This window comes from Mus musculus, chromosome 11, assembly GCF_000001635.26.
Source record: "Mus musculus strain C57BL/6J chromosome 11, GRCm38.p6 C57BL/6J".
Taxonomy (NCBI): Eukaryota; Metazoa; Chordata; class Mammalia; order Rodentia; family Muridae; genus Mus; species Mus musculus.
This window is the reverse complement of record NC_000077.6, coordinates 36,988,544-37,001,433: the sequence shown is the minus strand read 5'-3', so window position 1 is coordinate 37,001,433 and position 12,890 is coordinate 36,988,544. Positions and strand designations below refer to the sequence as shown.

The window sequence follows — 12,890 nt, the reverse complement described above, 5'->3', positions numbered from 1 at the left end:
AAGGGAGGCTGGTTTGAAGGTCTGTAAACCCTGACATCAACAGGAAAGTGACAGGAATTACTGGCCAATGAAAGAGAAGAACAAGAAAGGGAGTGCTTTGAATTACGCTGTGATAGATTTTGAACTCAATGCTTAGCACAGAGCTAGAAAAGTAGGGATTAAGAGAAGCAACAACAGAACCGTTGTCCAAAAGCAAGCAGAGAAGGTAATGGCTCTTCTGTGTTGGACCCTGTAGATGGCTTTTTCTATGGATTTAAAGGTCAATGCTTCCCCTATATCCCCATACTAGTATTTTTCTTATAGAATCAAAGGAGAAGCACATACCTGTGCACTTAGCAAACGGTCTATACGTTCCTTAAGATGTTTAGTAAGGTTCTCGCATTTAATTTTAGTAGCAATGCTCAGCAACACAGTGTAGCACGGAACAACACTGACTTAGCACACAAAGGAAGATTTATTCAAGGCCAAGAATGTAGTGAATAGTGAGAGGCAGACATTCAGCACTCCAGGAATCTTCCGCTTTGTGGCATCTCTCTTTATCATGTGCTTTTTATTTAATGTCTCAGATGCAGCATGCTCACGATAGACAGACTTAGGAGACATAGGCAACAGAGTAGCTATTATAGGAATGTTGAAAGTGGCCACCATATCTGGACTTCTATTGGGAAGGTTAATGCCGAGATAAAACACAACTGAGTAACATTTTCGCTCTTTTTGCGTGTGGTATGTGTGTATAGTGTATGTGTGTGCCAGTATGCATTCCGGTGTATTCCAGAATTTTCCACCTTATTGCTGTAAGACAGGACCTCTCACTGAACCTAGAGTCATACTGCTACCCTACAAGCCCCAGTGATCCTCTTGCCTCTGAACCCCAAAGTCCTGGTATTACAGGAATATGCACACCCATAGCCATGCCCAACATTTTAAGTGAGTTTGGGGAAAATTGAACTTAAGTCCTTACACACCTGTTCTTACTTGCTAAGCTATCTCCTCAGGCTACAGTATTTTTAAAGGAAAATTTGATATAGATCTTAAATTATATAAATATATATGTATATATATATATAATTTGATATATAATATAAATAGAATATATATATACATATATATATATATATGCATAGTTATATAATAATTACTACCCCAATGTTGAGACTGGATAAAAGCTATTTTTCTGTACTTACAATATAAATTAGCAGGAAAAGCATTTGCAAGTAAACTTGAAGGCTCAAGTTTGTCCCTTGGAACCTGTATAAAGGTAAAAGAAAAAAAAAAAACTGACACAGCAACATTCTCTTCTGACCACCATACATGCTCCAGGACACATATATGCTCCAATATCACACACACACACACACACACACACACACACACACACACACACACACACACACACACACACTACTAATGAATAAAAATTATAAAAATTTTCTAATTTAACACTGAGAAAAATATTTTCCCTAAAATCTCATGAGAAATCAGTTTTCATTATCTTAAACACGAATCAAAATTTGACACATTAAATCTTTACTTAAAAGATCTTAACAATTCCTATATATGAATAGTGGTCGGTCCATTATATGTGCATTTAAATGAACAAGAGAAACTATTAACTAAATAGGTTTTCATGTTTGTATGCCATTTTCATTTTCTTAATAATCATTTTCCAACCATAGTAGTAAGAAATAATGTTGATAGATGATCACCGGAAAGATATCTTATTCTCTAGAATTATCGTTTCTGAACAAATGTGCCACTGGGCATCCTGATAAAATTTCTAGCACAAAGTTGTTTTTTTTTGTTTGTTTTTTTTTTGTTTTTTTGTTTTTTTGCTGTCATGCTACATGCTAAAAACTAGTGGAAGATTTAAGAAAGCATGACATAAACATATTGTAATATGTGGCATAATGACTCAAGGGAGGAGGCTGCCTATCATGTCCAATACTGTTTTATAAAGATGAAACACGATAAAGTAATTTATTTTTCTCATATGGATGGCATAGAACCTACATAACACTATTTGATTTGATTTGATTTCAGGGAATCATAGCCTTAGTACCTGTGTGGACACTCTTTGAGTAAGGCTGCACTCATGCAGCTTGTGAAGGTTAACTTTCTACAGTTGGCTTATCTCTTCTTTTCCACTCTGAGTCTTCTTCAGTCTGAATATGTCCCATTATTTACTTTATTTTTAAAAAGATTTAAAAAAAATTTAAATCTTTTGTAAAGCTGCATGGGAATGTGGGAAATATAAAAAGTAAATATACAGACACATATGGCTTATAGCTTTTGATCTCCTTTCTGTGCTCGCACCGGATTTCTTGCATTGTTCTTGAAAAATGTGGATTCTATAAAAAGTTTAGAAAAGAAAAAACTAATGTTTTACATTAGTTAATACAAATAGTTGTGGATAGAGTTTATAATGATGACTTTCAAATTTAGTTATACATATGAATTAGCAATATAGGTACTATATTAGGGCATGTGAGCGTGTATAGTCACATGCATATGCATGTACAAGCCAGAGTCTAAGTCAGCTATCTCCTGATATGGTGTTCTAGCCAGTCTCCTTCCTATATTTTGAACAAGGTCTCTCACCAAATCTGTTCATCACCCATATGCCTAGATTAGCTAGCCAGCACACCTTAGAGAACATTCTGTCTCGGCCACCCCAGTATTGAGATTACAAACATATGATACTGCACCGAGCTTTAGACATGAGTTCTGGAGGGTCAACCTCATATCCTTAAGTTCATAGAGCATGGCCTTTACAGTTGGGGCCCAGGAGAGATATTGCTACACATTCTCTATTGGATTTTATATGTCAAGTGTCTGATATCAGTTACAAAGCTTTGTTTAAAAAATGTTGATTTTAAAGTGAGATAGTGACCCACTGAGAGAAGTTCTTAGTGAGTAAGAATGTATAGAAGGAAGTAGACATTAGATGAGATGAAGCGATTACTCAGTGGGTAAGAGCACTCCCTGCTCTTATAGATGACAGGAGTTGGGTTTTCAACACACAGGTTGGACAGAATTCAGCTGCCTGTAAATCTAGCTTCAGGGGAATCCCATGCCTCTGGCCTCTGTAGGCACCTGTCCTCACAGCTACATACGTATACACAGATAGATATACATAGTTGAATATAAAATAAATCTTGAATCAATAAAATGAACTTTTATTCTACAGATTAGAAATGTAATATTAATTCAAAAGCTAAAGCCATTTATGTTTGACTGAAGACAATGTATTTTAATTGACTAGGTGTATGCTGGGTACCTATTATCTTTAAACATCTTAGGTAGCTCCCAACACAGAGCTTACAGGATGCCATGGCATCCTGGGGGAACGGAATCATAATGTCTCTCCTGTTTGGCATCATCACTGCCATTATCTTATCCAGGAGCAGATGTTAAAAAGTAACCTTGCAGAGCAGTTTGCTGTGTGCTGAAGAGCACGGTGCTCTAAGACACTGCCCTTACAGTCAAGGAGACTCAGCTACTTGGACAGACAGGACATGCCCATAAAAAAAGATAATTAACAATGCCAAGTAGCATATGTTAAGTGCCAAATCAGTGTCAGCAACCATAAATATTCCCTGAGTTTCACGGAGGGAGATCAGCGCTATGGGATCTGGGGTGGGAGGCCTGGTAGAGAAAGTGGAAGGCCAAGTCTTGACCTTGCTGTTTGTGTAGGAATTAAGCAAATGTTTTCCTTAGGCAGTATAACTGCAGCTGGATGGCTCCTGGTGCATTCTTATGTAAATTCTATGTTAAAACAAAAGTTGTAGTGTTGGGTATGGAATGGTCAGATTTAAGACAAGACCAACCGTTCTGCTTTGTTTTTCTGTCCATTTTGATAGTTAAATGTCTAAAATCACCAGTCAAAAACCCAGTTAGATGACAGATGAGATGGCTCAGTAGGGCAATGCATGTGCTTCTCGGGTTTGATGACCTGAGTTCCATCCCTGGTGCCTGTAGTGAAAGGAAAGGCAGAACTGAACTCCAAAAGTTGTCCCATGACCTCCAAAAAAATGTCCACAGCATGTGCCTATGCACCTTACCCACACCCACCTCTTCCACACACAGTAATAATAAATACCGTTTACATTTTTGGAAAAAGTAAACCATTGAAAACCTATTTTAGGGGGACACTTGAAAAGCCTTGACCTATGTATACGTAAATAACCCTGATTTGCTAAGGAAGTCATCATTCCACAAATATTCCAGCCCACCTTGCCTTCACCGCTGCTAGTTACACATTTTTTTTTTTGTACTTCATGCTAAAAGTAAAGCTGCTTTATTAAAATTAGGGAGAGTAAAATTGTACTCAACAATTTATCCATTATATAAATAAGAAAATGCTTGTCAACATATAATTTATTCACTTAATATGATAAGAAGAGGATTTGATTTCATCCCCCCCCCCAAATCTAAAAGACATTTACAAAGGAATGTTTTTTTTATCATGATGCAATGGAAAATATCTCAGCCAAGAGGGAATGTTAGCACTTGTTAGCATCAGAACGAAGCATAATTCCCGTGTTTAAAATGCCACAGAAATGCAGTGTGTGTAGGGTAAGCTAACACAGAGGCTGTAGCTAAGAGAATAAACATTAAAATTAGTAATCATTTAAGTATGTTTGGAAATGCTGCCAGACAAAACAAAGTGAAAACATATAACATAGAGCATGGTTAAAAATCCATGCAAATACTGCTGCCCAGGTGATGTCTGTCTACAGAAAAGCACACTTCCACATGTCTCTCATAGAACTTAAGGCGGAGACAACAACGCTGGTCTGATTTAATAAGTAGAGAGAGAAAAATGGCATATGAGGTGGATCCCTTTGAGTTACCAAATGCATTCCTCCATGTCTTTGTGCATCAATATGTACAAACAGAATTTGGTCTAGAATGAGTGCTCACACCCATAAAAGGTTAAGGACATAAAATTCCAATTTCTTTTTCGTTTTTTTGGTTGATTTATTTATTTATTTATTTATTTTGGTTTTTCGAGACAGAGTTTCTCTGTATAGCCCTAGCTGTCCTGGAACTCACTTTGTGGACCAGGCTGGCCTCAAACTCAGAAATCCACCTTCCTCTGCCTCCCAAGTGCTGGGATTAAAGGCGTGCGCCACCACCGCCCAGCTAAAATTCCAATTTCTAAAAATTCTTTTCTTCAAATGCAGGTTCCTTTCTCTGTCCCTGCTGCTACTGACTTCCTCCTCCTTTCCCTTTTCCTCTTCCTCCTCCCATCCCTGAGAGCCAAAGGATGTCATGATACTAACAGGGAAAAGGACTTGGAGCTGGGAAGTTTTAAAGGTTCAGTGTTGGAGACGGTCTTGTCATCATTGTCAAATGGCTGACCTGTTTGTTTCACCAGGATTCAGCTGTACTCAGACAAAAATAAAGTCAACACAATTTTGAAGTTCAAACCATCTCTGATTCCCTTCCAAGAAGCCAGGCATCTTAAAGTGATGACGCTGAAATTGTATGGCCATTATCAAGCTGGGCACACCAAGGCTGTGGAGTTTTCTTGGAGGAAGGTCATTCCATAAACTTATTATCAGTGGTTGATTATTCGGGTACATTTCAAAACAAACAGGGATGTAAAGACTCAAGTCACAGCTAACCCTCATGGCTTGTCTTTCATCTTATTCAGAGAGGTTATGAATAATGAAACACTAAATAACACAATGAATATGAAACACCCCTCTTTTCCTGCCATTTAAACATTTCCTTATAATATTCTGTATTTTGGTTATCTTTTTATTTTAATGTAGAATAGAGGTTAGGAGAGAGAGAGAGAAAGAGAGAGAGAGAAAGTAGAGAAATAGAGGAAAAGAGACTGTCCATGAGAACATGGAGAGAGTGGGGGAAGGATAATGGGGAGAGACAGGAAAAAGGAAAGAAAGAGAACAAGATCTTGGTTATCATTTTATCTAATTTATTAATTATTAGAAATTATTTGTTTTGGAATCAATATTGTACTATGTATCTCAGGTTGACCCAAAGCTACTGACCTTCTTTCCCAAGTGCTGGGAATAAGTGTGTGCCAACTTGTCCTGTTCTTTTTAGATTTCGTTCTTTAACTACTGCTTTTCCATCTACCAATTTCTCAACCCTATTTCTTCAGTCATGGAATCTCTTCTTTCTGGGGTCCAACTTATATTTGTTTCCCACACTTACCCTAACAAAACACCACAAGCTCCATGCTTGGAACAAGAGGATTAAACCACTGGCCCTCTCTAGTCATGACCTAAATGTTGGATTTAAACAAGAGAAAGAAGATAGCTTTTTGTAACATCAGAGGAGATACAAACTATTAAATCTGGGCCTGGAAGAGCCTAGTATATGTACATACTATATGTATATCAGAGGAGATTATTATATTGTATTTGGAAACCGAATGTTCCCAGGCAACTTTTATTCTGTTTCTAGATCTGTTTACCCATTTCTTAAAAAAACAACCTGTATTTGGATTAAATTTGATATTTTCATGATCTATAGAGAGCTAGATTTTGGGAAAAGATGATTTGCATATGAGGTGGTAAAAGGACTAAACCAAGGAATACACTCTAAGATCAAGAGCCTTGATCTAAAGACACAACATCTAGAATTGGAATGGTCATGGCAGTTATAAAGGCATCTGATAGGTAAATCTACCCCTGTCAAAGGGCAGTGAAGATGAACCAAGCTGGCCTCTTATCTTCTGGTCTTTGCAATACCATTGGTTCCCTGATACACTGCTTCTCCCACTCAGCATGTATCTATGTCTGTGTTTAGCTCACCCAGACACAGTAATATCTTCATCTCCAAACACTATCTGCTTTGTTCTCCCTCTGCTGTAAGTAAATATTACCCAAAATTAATGCCTGTATTTATTCCCTAAAGCCTCTCCATTTACTGTTTTTCCTGTTAAGGGCAGATGGCAGCTTGGCAGAATGGCAATGGTTCCTTTTGCAATGCCTGGAGTTTTCTTGATCAACAAATATCTTCTGAGAAACTAGAGGATCTGTTTCCTATCAGTCCACAAATTCTGTAACAGTATGCAGTTTGCTTGTTTGTTTTTTTAACAGATCCTCAGTCTAGACATCTATGATTGGAAGATCCTGCCCACCCACTTCATTACTTCCTGACCGTTATCTGAGTGCCTGCCACCTGGTAGATGCTCAATGAGTATAATTAATAATGATTGAAGGAGTGAATAAATGAATGAATAAGGGCTTTTCATCTGAGATATCCATATTCCATCACATAATTTTCCATTTTAACATCTGTAGAACAATCGATGTCAGCATTCACTTATTGCTGACCAGATCTTTGCGTTGGATCTGCCCTTGTGTACGTGTGTGTGTGAACACAGCCACAACTGCAGTCAAGCCATGTGAATTGTTGGCTCTGCGTGACCAATGCAAAACGTAGGTTTTTGGTTTTTGTTTTTTTGTTTTTGTTTTTGTTTTTGTTTTTTTACTTATTGGGTAATAACATAAGTGGGATGGTCACAAGGACAGTTGTAAGACACTGTTTTTCAAAATGATGCATCTCTACCTATTTAGCTCATGAATATATCAAGTATGGAAAAGTACAGACACTGATGGCTTTGATAGAAAAATAGTGACTCAGAAGTGTGGTCAGACAAACCTGAAGAGATATTAATATGAAATATGGTGTAATTCGTAGTATTTGTATATTTAGCTTATAAAAAGAGTGGTATTTTTTAATGTGAACAAGCCTATAAGACTTTATATAGGTCCTGGGAGAAACTTACTACATTTACCACTTCAAATTTTTAGTTCATTCCTGCAGCTACTGCTATGAAGAGTTCGCTTGGGAGCAAGCATTCTGAGTATTCCTACGTGTATTAGAAAGCACTTCCTTGAAGGGCTTGTAAGATGCAGCCCCTCCTTGTCTCTCAGCTGTCTACATCATGCTGTTAGTAGATTGCTCTGTCATTTAATTCCCAGCATTAAAATCTATAACCTCCCAGAGACCTGGAGCCTCTAAAAGAGAGACAAAATTAATCTTTTTCCTTTTATAAGCTAATGACATCAGGTATTTTGTTATGTTGATGGAAAGCTGAATAAGGCATCCCATTTCTGTCAATGAGTTTTCCTGTTGTTTCTTGTTTCTTTGCTTCTTCTTGTTCCTCAAAACCCCTTTGCTCTTGAGTATCAAGGAAGAACTCTTCCTTGTAAAAGAGAGGAAAGAAAACAGACAACATAGTTCTAAGTATTCTATTGATAGATTTATTGCCTCATAACAGGAAGAACAGGTGGATCATCATATCCTTGGGGAGAACTTCTTCCTCTCCATTAGCTTCTCTATCCACACATGATTGTATCTCATTAGTCAATACGTGGAGTTACCAATGGTAGCTATCAGAACTACATGTATCCTTCCTGTTCCTCAAAAAAGAGTGTGTATTTCTTCCTTTGTCTTTGTTCTTAGAATGATTGTTTTTTTCCTAAATCAATTGATGCATGTTTTTTTTGTCTTGATTTGGATGCCAAGCCCATGGATCAAGCTATTACCTATTGTTGGAATGGTTCATACCATTTGATTTAGAATGGGGAGGGGTCACAGTCAAATTTCTGAGTAGAATCATGGGGGTGTCGTAAAGAACTTGTCACTTAGGTAGAGGTCTCTGAGTTTGTGGCTTTCACGTAGGGGAAAGGGCAGAATGGATGGAGGGATGAGGACCAAGATCTCCTCCATGCTCCTTTATCCTGCCCTTAAATGTTCAGTGGACATGAACTTGTCCCCAAATCCATCACCTTCTTGCCTCTTACAGTATGTCTATTGCCACAGTCTTTTCTGTACTGTGAGCTTTGCTGACATCCTCTTGACGTTTTACATGAACTATAAGCCAAGAAGTTACTTTTGATCCTAGTTTAACACCAGTCAAAACACCTCATTCATCTGTTCAGCTGCTTCTCAAGTACTGTGCATATAAATGTATAGCTAGCATACTAGGCAGATAAACTAAAAAAACAAGGGGTTATAAGGGCAACATTTACTCCTTAAAACACTAAACAAATATTTACATGCAAATAGAAGAATGTGAGGCATGCTCTGGAAGCAGAGAGGAGAGGGGAGGGGAGGGGAGGGCAGGGGAGGGGAGAGAGAGAGAGAGAGAGAGAGAGAGAGAGAGAGAGAGAGAGAGAGAGAGAGAGAGCCCGCTGACTCAGTGGACAGGAAAATTCTCTTAGAGGGAGTGATACTGTCTAAACCCTAAATAAACCCTAAAAGTAGAAGGAGGCAGTGAGGCATGGGGTAGTGAAGCAGCTCCATAGAAGCAGTACCACTACTACCCACCCACAGCATCCTTGAGGAACTGAAAGCCTACAAACAAGACTGTGGTGCAACACAAGATAGAGTGCTTCAAGAAGAGTTTATACTGTTTGTAGATGCCAAGGGGTGGGAGGAATCCAGGACTAATGGGTATCTGCCTGTCTTTGGAAACCTGAGCTGATCCGAGTCTAGTAAAGTGGTAACAACAGAAGATTGAAGTGGATACAGAAATGACTGCAAAAATGAAAAGGTGGAGACATTCAATGTGCAGATACTTCTGAAAGTGTTTCTATGAGCAGCATTTAATCACCGCAGAAACTGTATTGTCATAGACATGGGTTCAAACTGATGTTTTTGTTTCCTTCTGTGTTTACTTTGAGATTGAAAAGCTAGAATGTTCACTTGCTCCTCCAGAACTCCATGAGAAGAGAGATCATTTCTTGTGCTGATTATCTGGGTTTTTAAGTTGTACCATGTATGCCTCAGCCATAGAGAAGCATCTGATACGTGCTAAGTTCCCATCAACCCTTTCAACCATAAATGAAGAGGATACAATGTTTGTGGGTGTGGGAGGAGATGGGAAGATCAAGTAGACAATACAAGGCTCCACATGTGTGATATATCGTCTGGAAGGATTAGCACTAAGATCCAACCTATTGGAAATATTTGATGATATTTATCGCAAGTGGGGGCATTTTTGTCTTAATGTACTTAAAGCAAGGAATAAAAGGGAAGCCGAGGCACAGGGCTTTAGCTTTGGGAAGAAGTCTCCTGAACACAGCCTTTTAAGGAGTCTTAAAATGAATGAGGCAAGATGGTCCAATGAAAGTCAAGAGGGGCATATGAAGATGTTCTCCATCCGTTCTGGGATATACAGTTAGTTACTACATTCAGTGTGTGCCATGGACCAAAATACCTCAGAGGCCAACTTAAAGAGAGAGAGGGAGGATTTATTTTGCTCACAGCTTCCGTGAACAGGCACAGTCAATGTTTCCCTTGGCCCCATGCCCTGGGGTAAGATACCTTGTTAGCAGAAGTATGTGGCTGAGGGACACCATTGGGAGTGGACAGGAAACAGTCAATCATCAGGAAGAGGCCAAGGATAATGGACCCAGGGACCTGCCCTTCTATATTTCCTCCATTTAGACAACCAGAAACCTAAGTGTTTGAACTGTCCCTCAATAGCACCAGCCCCTGAGAACTATGCAGTTCAAAGAAGGAGTGTCTTGGGGAAGCTTCCTATTCGAATAGAACAGTAATGACGAAATACTACTGATTTCTGGGCTATTTGACGTTGTGCCTCATAAGCAGGGACCTATGCCCCCTGTCATGATGGATAATTCGTGCCACTGTCAATCTGCATGCAGAAGAGGAACCCCTTGTCTGATTGATTGCTTTGCCCCAGGGTTTTGCCTTTGAAATTGTGTGGCAGTGGAGCCACGGATGGTTCTAGTGGAATAATAAAGTAATGAAGTACAGTGGCGGGATATGTGGCAGGAGAAAAGAAAGTGCACCCTTGGAAGGCTCTCAACAAAAAAGCCTTCGGAGCTGACCGCTGTGCAGGTTGGGCTCAGCCCAGTTGTATCAGACCTCAGGACTGAGAAGCGTTTGACTAGTTTCACTTCGTCACCTTGTCCGGTACAGTCCATCTTTTACTGGGTATCTCTCTAACCTCCAGATTTGTCTCCATTTCCTTCCCTCTCACCCTTGTCTCAGGCCTTGTTACATTACTTGGCTGCCACAACTGGTTCACACACCGTCTTTCTTTCCTAATGTTTCCATCCAACCTCTTTGTACTGATAGGAGATTGACTATCCCCCACTCAATCACACAGAACCCCAGGTCAAGGCTTTCACACTATATCTGGGCCATGACCCAAAGCCTTACCTTGGTCTTCAAGGCTGCTTATTCTATCAGACGTTTGATGCAGAATTATCTTCTGGTTATTCTTTGGTGAGAGTTTGTGTGGGATTTTGTCTCCCTTCATCTCCTTCTTCCACGATTTAGCCTAGGATTGCTTCCTCACCCTGCCAGTGAAAATCATGGTTGTGACATTAATCCAGATCTTGTTGGACTTTTGTTTACAGTTTACTAAAGTTTGGGTTAAGTGTTCATCCTCCTGAGAAAATCTGTTGGATGCCTGGACTGTTTCAGTTTAGGATGATTCTGCCAGAGGTGCTAACATCCAAAGCAAGAGGATTTTTTTTATTTTACATCACATTTTAATAGTAAATCATGATTGCTGCAGAACAACAATGAAAACTCAGTTGCTTAACTAAGGAAAAAGCAGTGTTTCCTTCCCTCTGACCCACGCACCCTCCGTCCCACGGAACACATACTAACCACATTCCACAGTCTGGAATAGTAATTATAGGTTTTAAAAATGTCCATGCAGGAAATTTAGAACTATCAGTGACATGGAAATAAATATATCCTTGCCACATGACCCACACTTAAATGCCCACATTTTAATGACACTTCCTATGAAGCATTGAGAGTATTCTGAGTCTCTAGTAAGAGTCTCCTTTGTGATGGTGAGGAGGGAGACCAGGGGGCAGTAGTCCCGGGATTGATTCTTCAGCCTTAGGCAGTGTGATTGAGAAGACCCAAATAGTTTGCAAAGAGAAAATACTAGCTGCTCTAACCTTGTCCAGCAGAGAGTTGCTGGGCTTATACTGAAGCCTGTGAGCACTGTCTCTCACGGCTTCCCAAGGGACACAGAATCTTTCTCTCTCTCTCTTTTTTCCAGGGGGAGCATAGTACTTGATCACTTGTATGCACACAGAGTGCCATCCTGTGGCCTAAAATGAGCTGTGTTTGTGTGTGGTTGTGGCAGCCTGTGATATTTATAAGGAGTTTTTACAAGGAACAAAAAAAATGTAATAATAGAAGTAAGATTTATCAAAACCTTCTTGAAAGTATGACCAGAGAGAGGGAGGAGAGAAGAAGAATGCAAAAGGATACCTTATAATTCCTGTCAAATCGCTTCCAATTATAATCCTCATATGGCCCATTGCTGGTTCTATTCTGGCATCTAATTCTTAGTTGCCATTTTAATTCCTCTGCTGGTTTCCATGGTTTCTTTCCCCCTCCTCTTTCAAATGTACATTAGCAATGATGTTTGCTCTTGTCTTAATTTCAAAACAGATTTTAAAACGCTAATATTTGGAATGTCAAGAGATTAGGTAACTTGACTTAAGGAAATAAGGCATTTCACACTTGGGCAAACGGCAGTGCAAAAAAAAAAAATGCTTCCCTAACAAAGGATGCAGGGTGGCTCTCTCCCAGCGCCCACAGCATGGAAAATCACAGGAAGGGAAATGTGACATATGATTTTAATTCTCTTCCTTAATTCCAGCAAGGGCACAGGGAAACAGGTGTTTACATTTGCTTTGAGGAGAAGTGTCAATTGATGCAAACTTCATGTGTGATAACTGGCACACTGTTTCTTAAAAGAAATTATATAAAATAAAAATAATACAATTCACAGGCTCATGTGTATTGTTCCAGAATGGTATGCAATAACTACTGTATGTGTTTATATCATTTACAGCAATTCAATTATTTTTCACAAACCTACCTACCTGGTAATAGATACA

General features: G+C 39.1%; 1 protein-coding gene and 1 long non-coding RNA gene across 14 annotated transcripts in view; one reads left to right on the top strand and one right to left on the bottom strand.

Annotated features, from left to right (window-relative positions):
• Tenm2 (teneurin transmembrane protein 2) overlaps window positions 1-12,890 on the top strand; it is a 1,230,398-nt gene that overhangs the window by 235,620 nt on the left and 981,888 nt on the right. The window lies entirely within an intron of this gene.
• Gm51890 lies at window positions 3,903-12,311 on the bottom strand. Its single transcript, XR_003949665.1, has 3 exons — window positions 12,256-12,311; window positions 11,179-11,318; window positions 3,903-3,972 (listed from the first exon to the last, which is right to left on the bottom strand). It is a non-coding gene; the product is annotated as a predicted gene, 51890 (long non-coding RNA).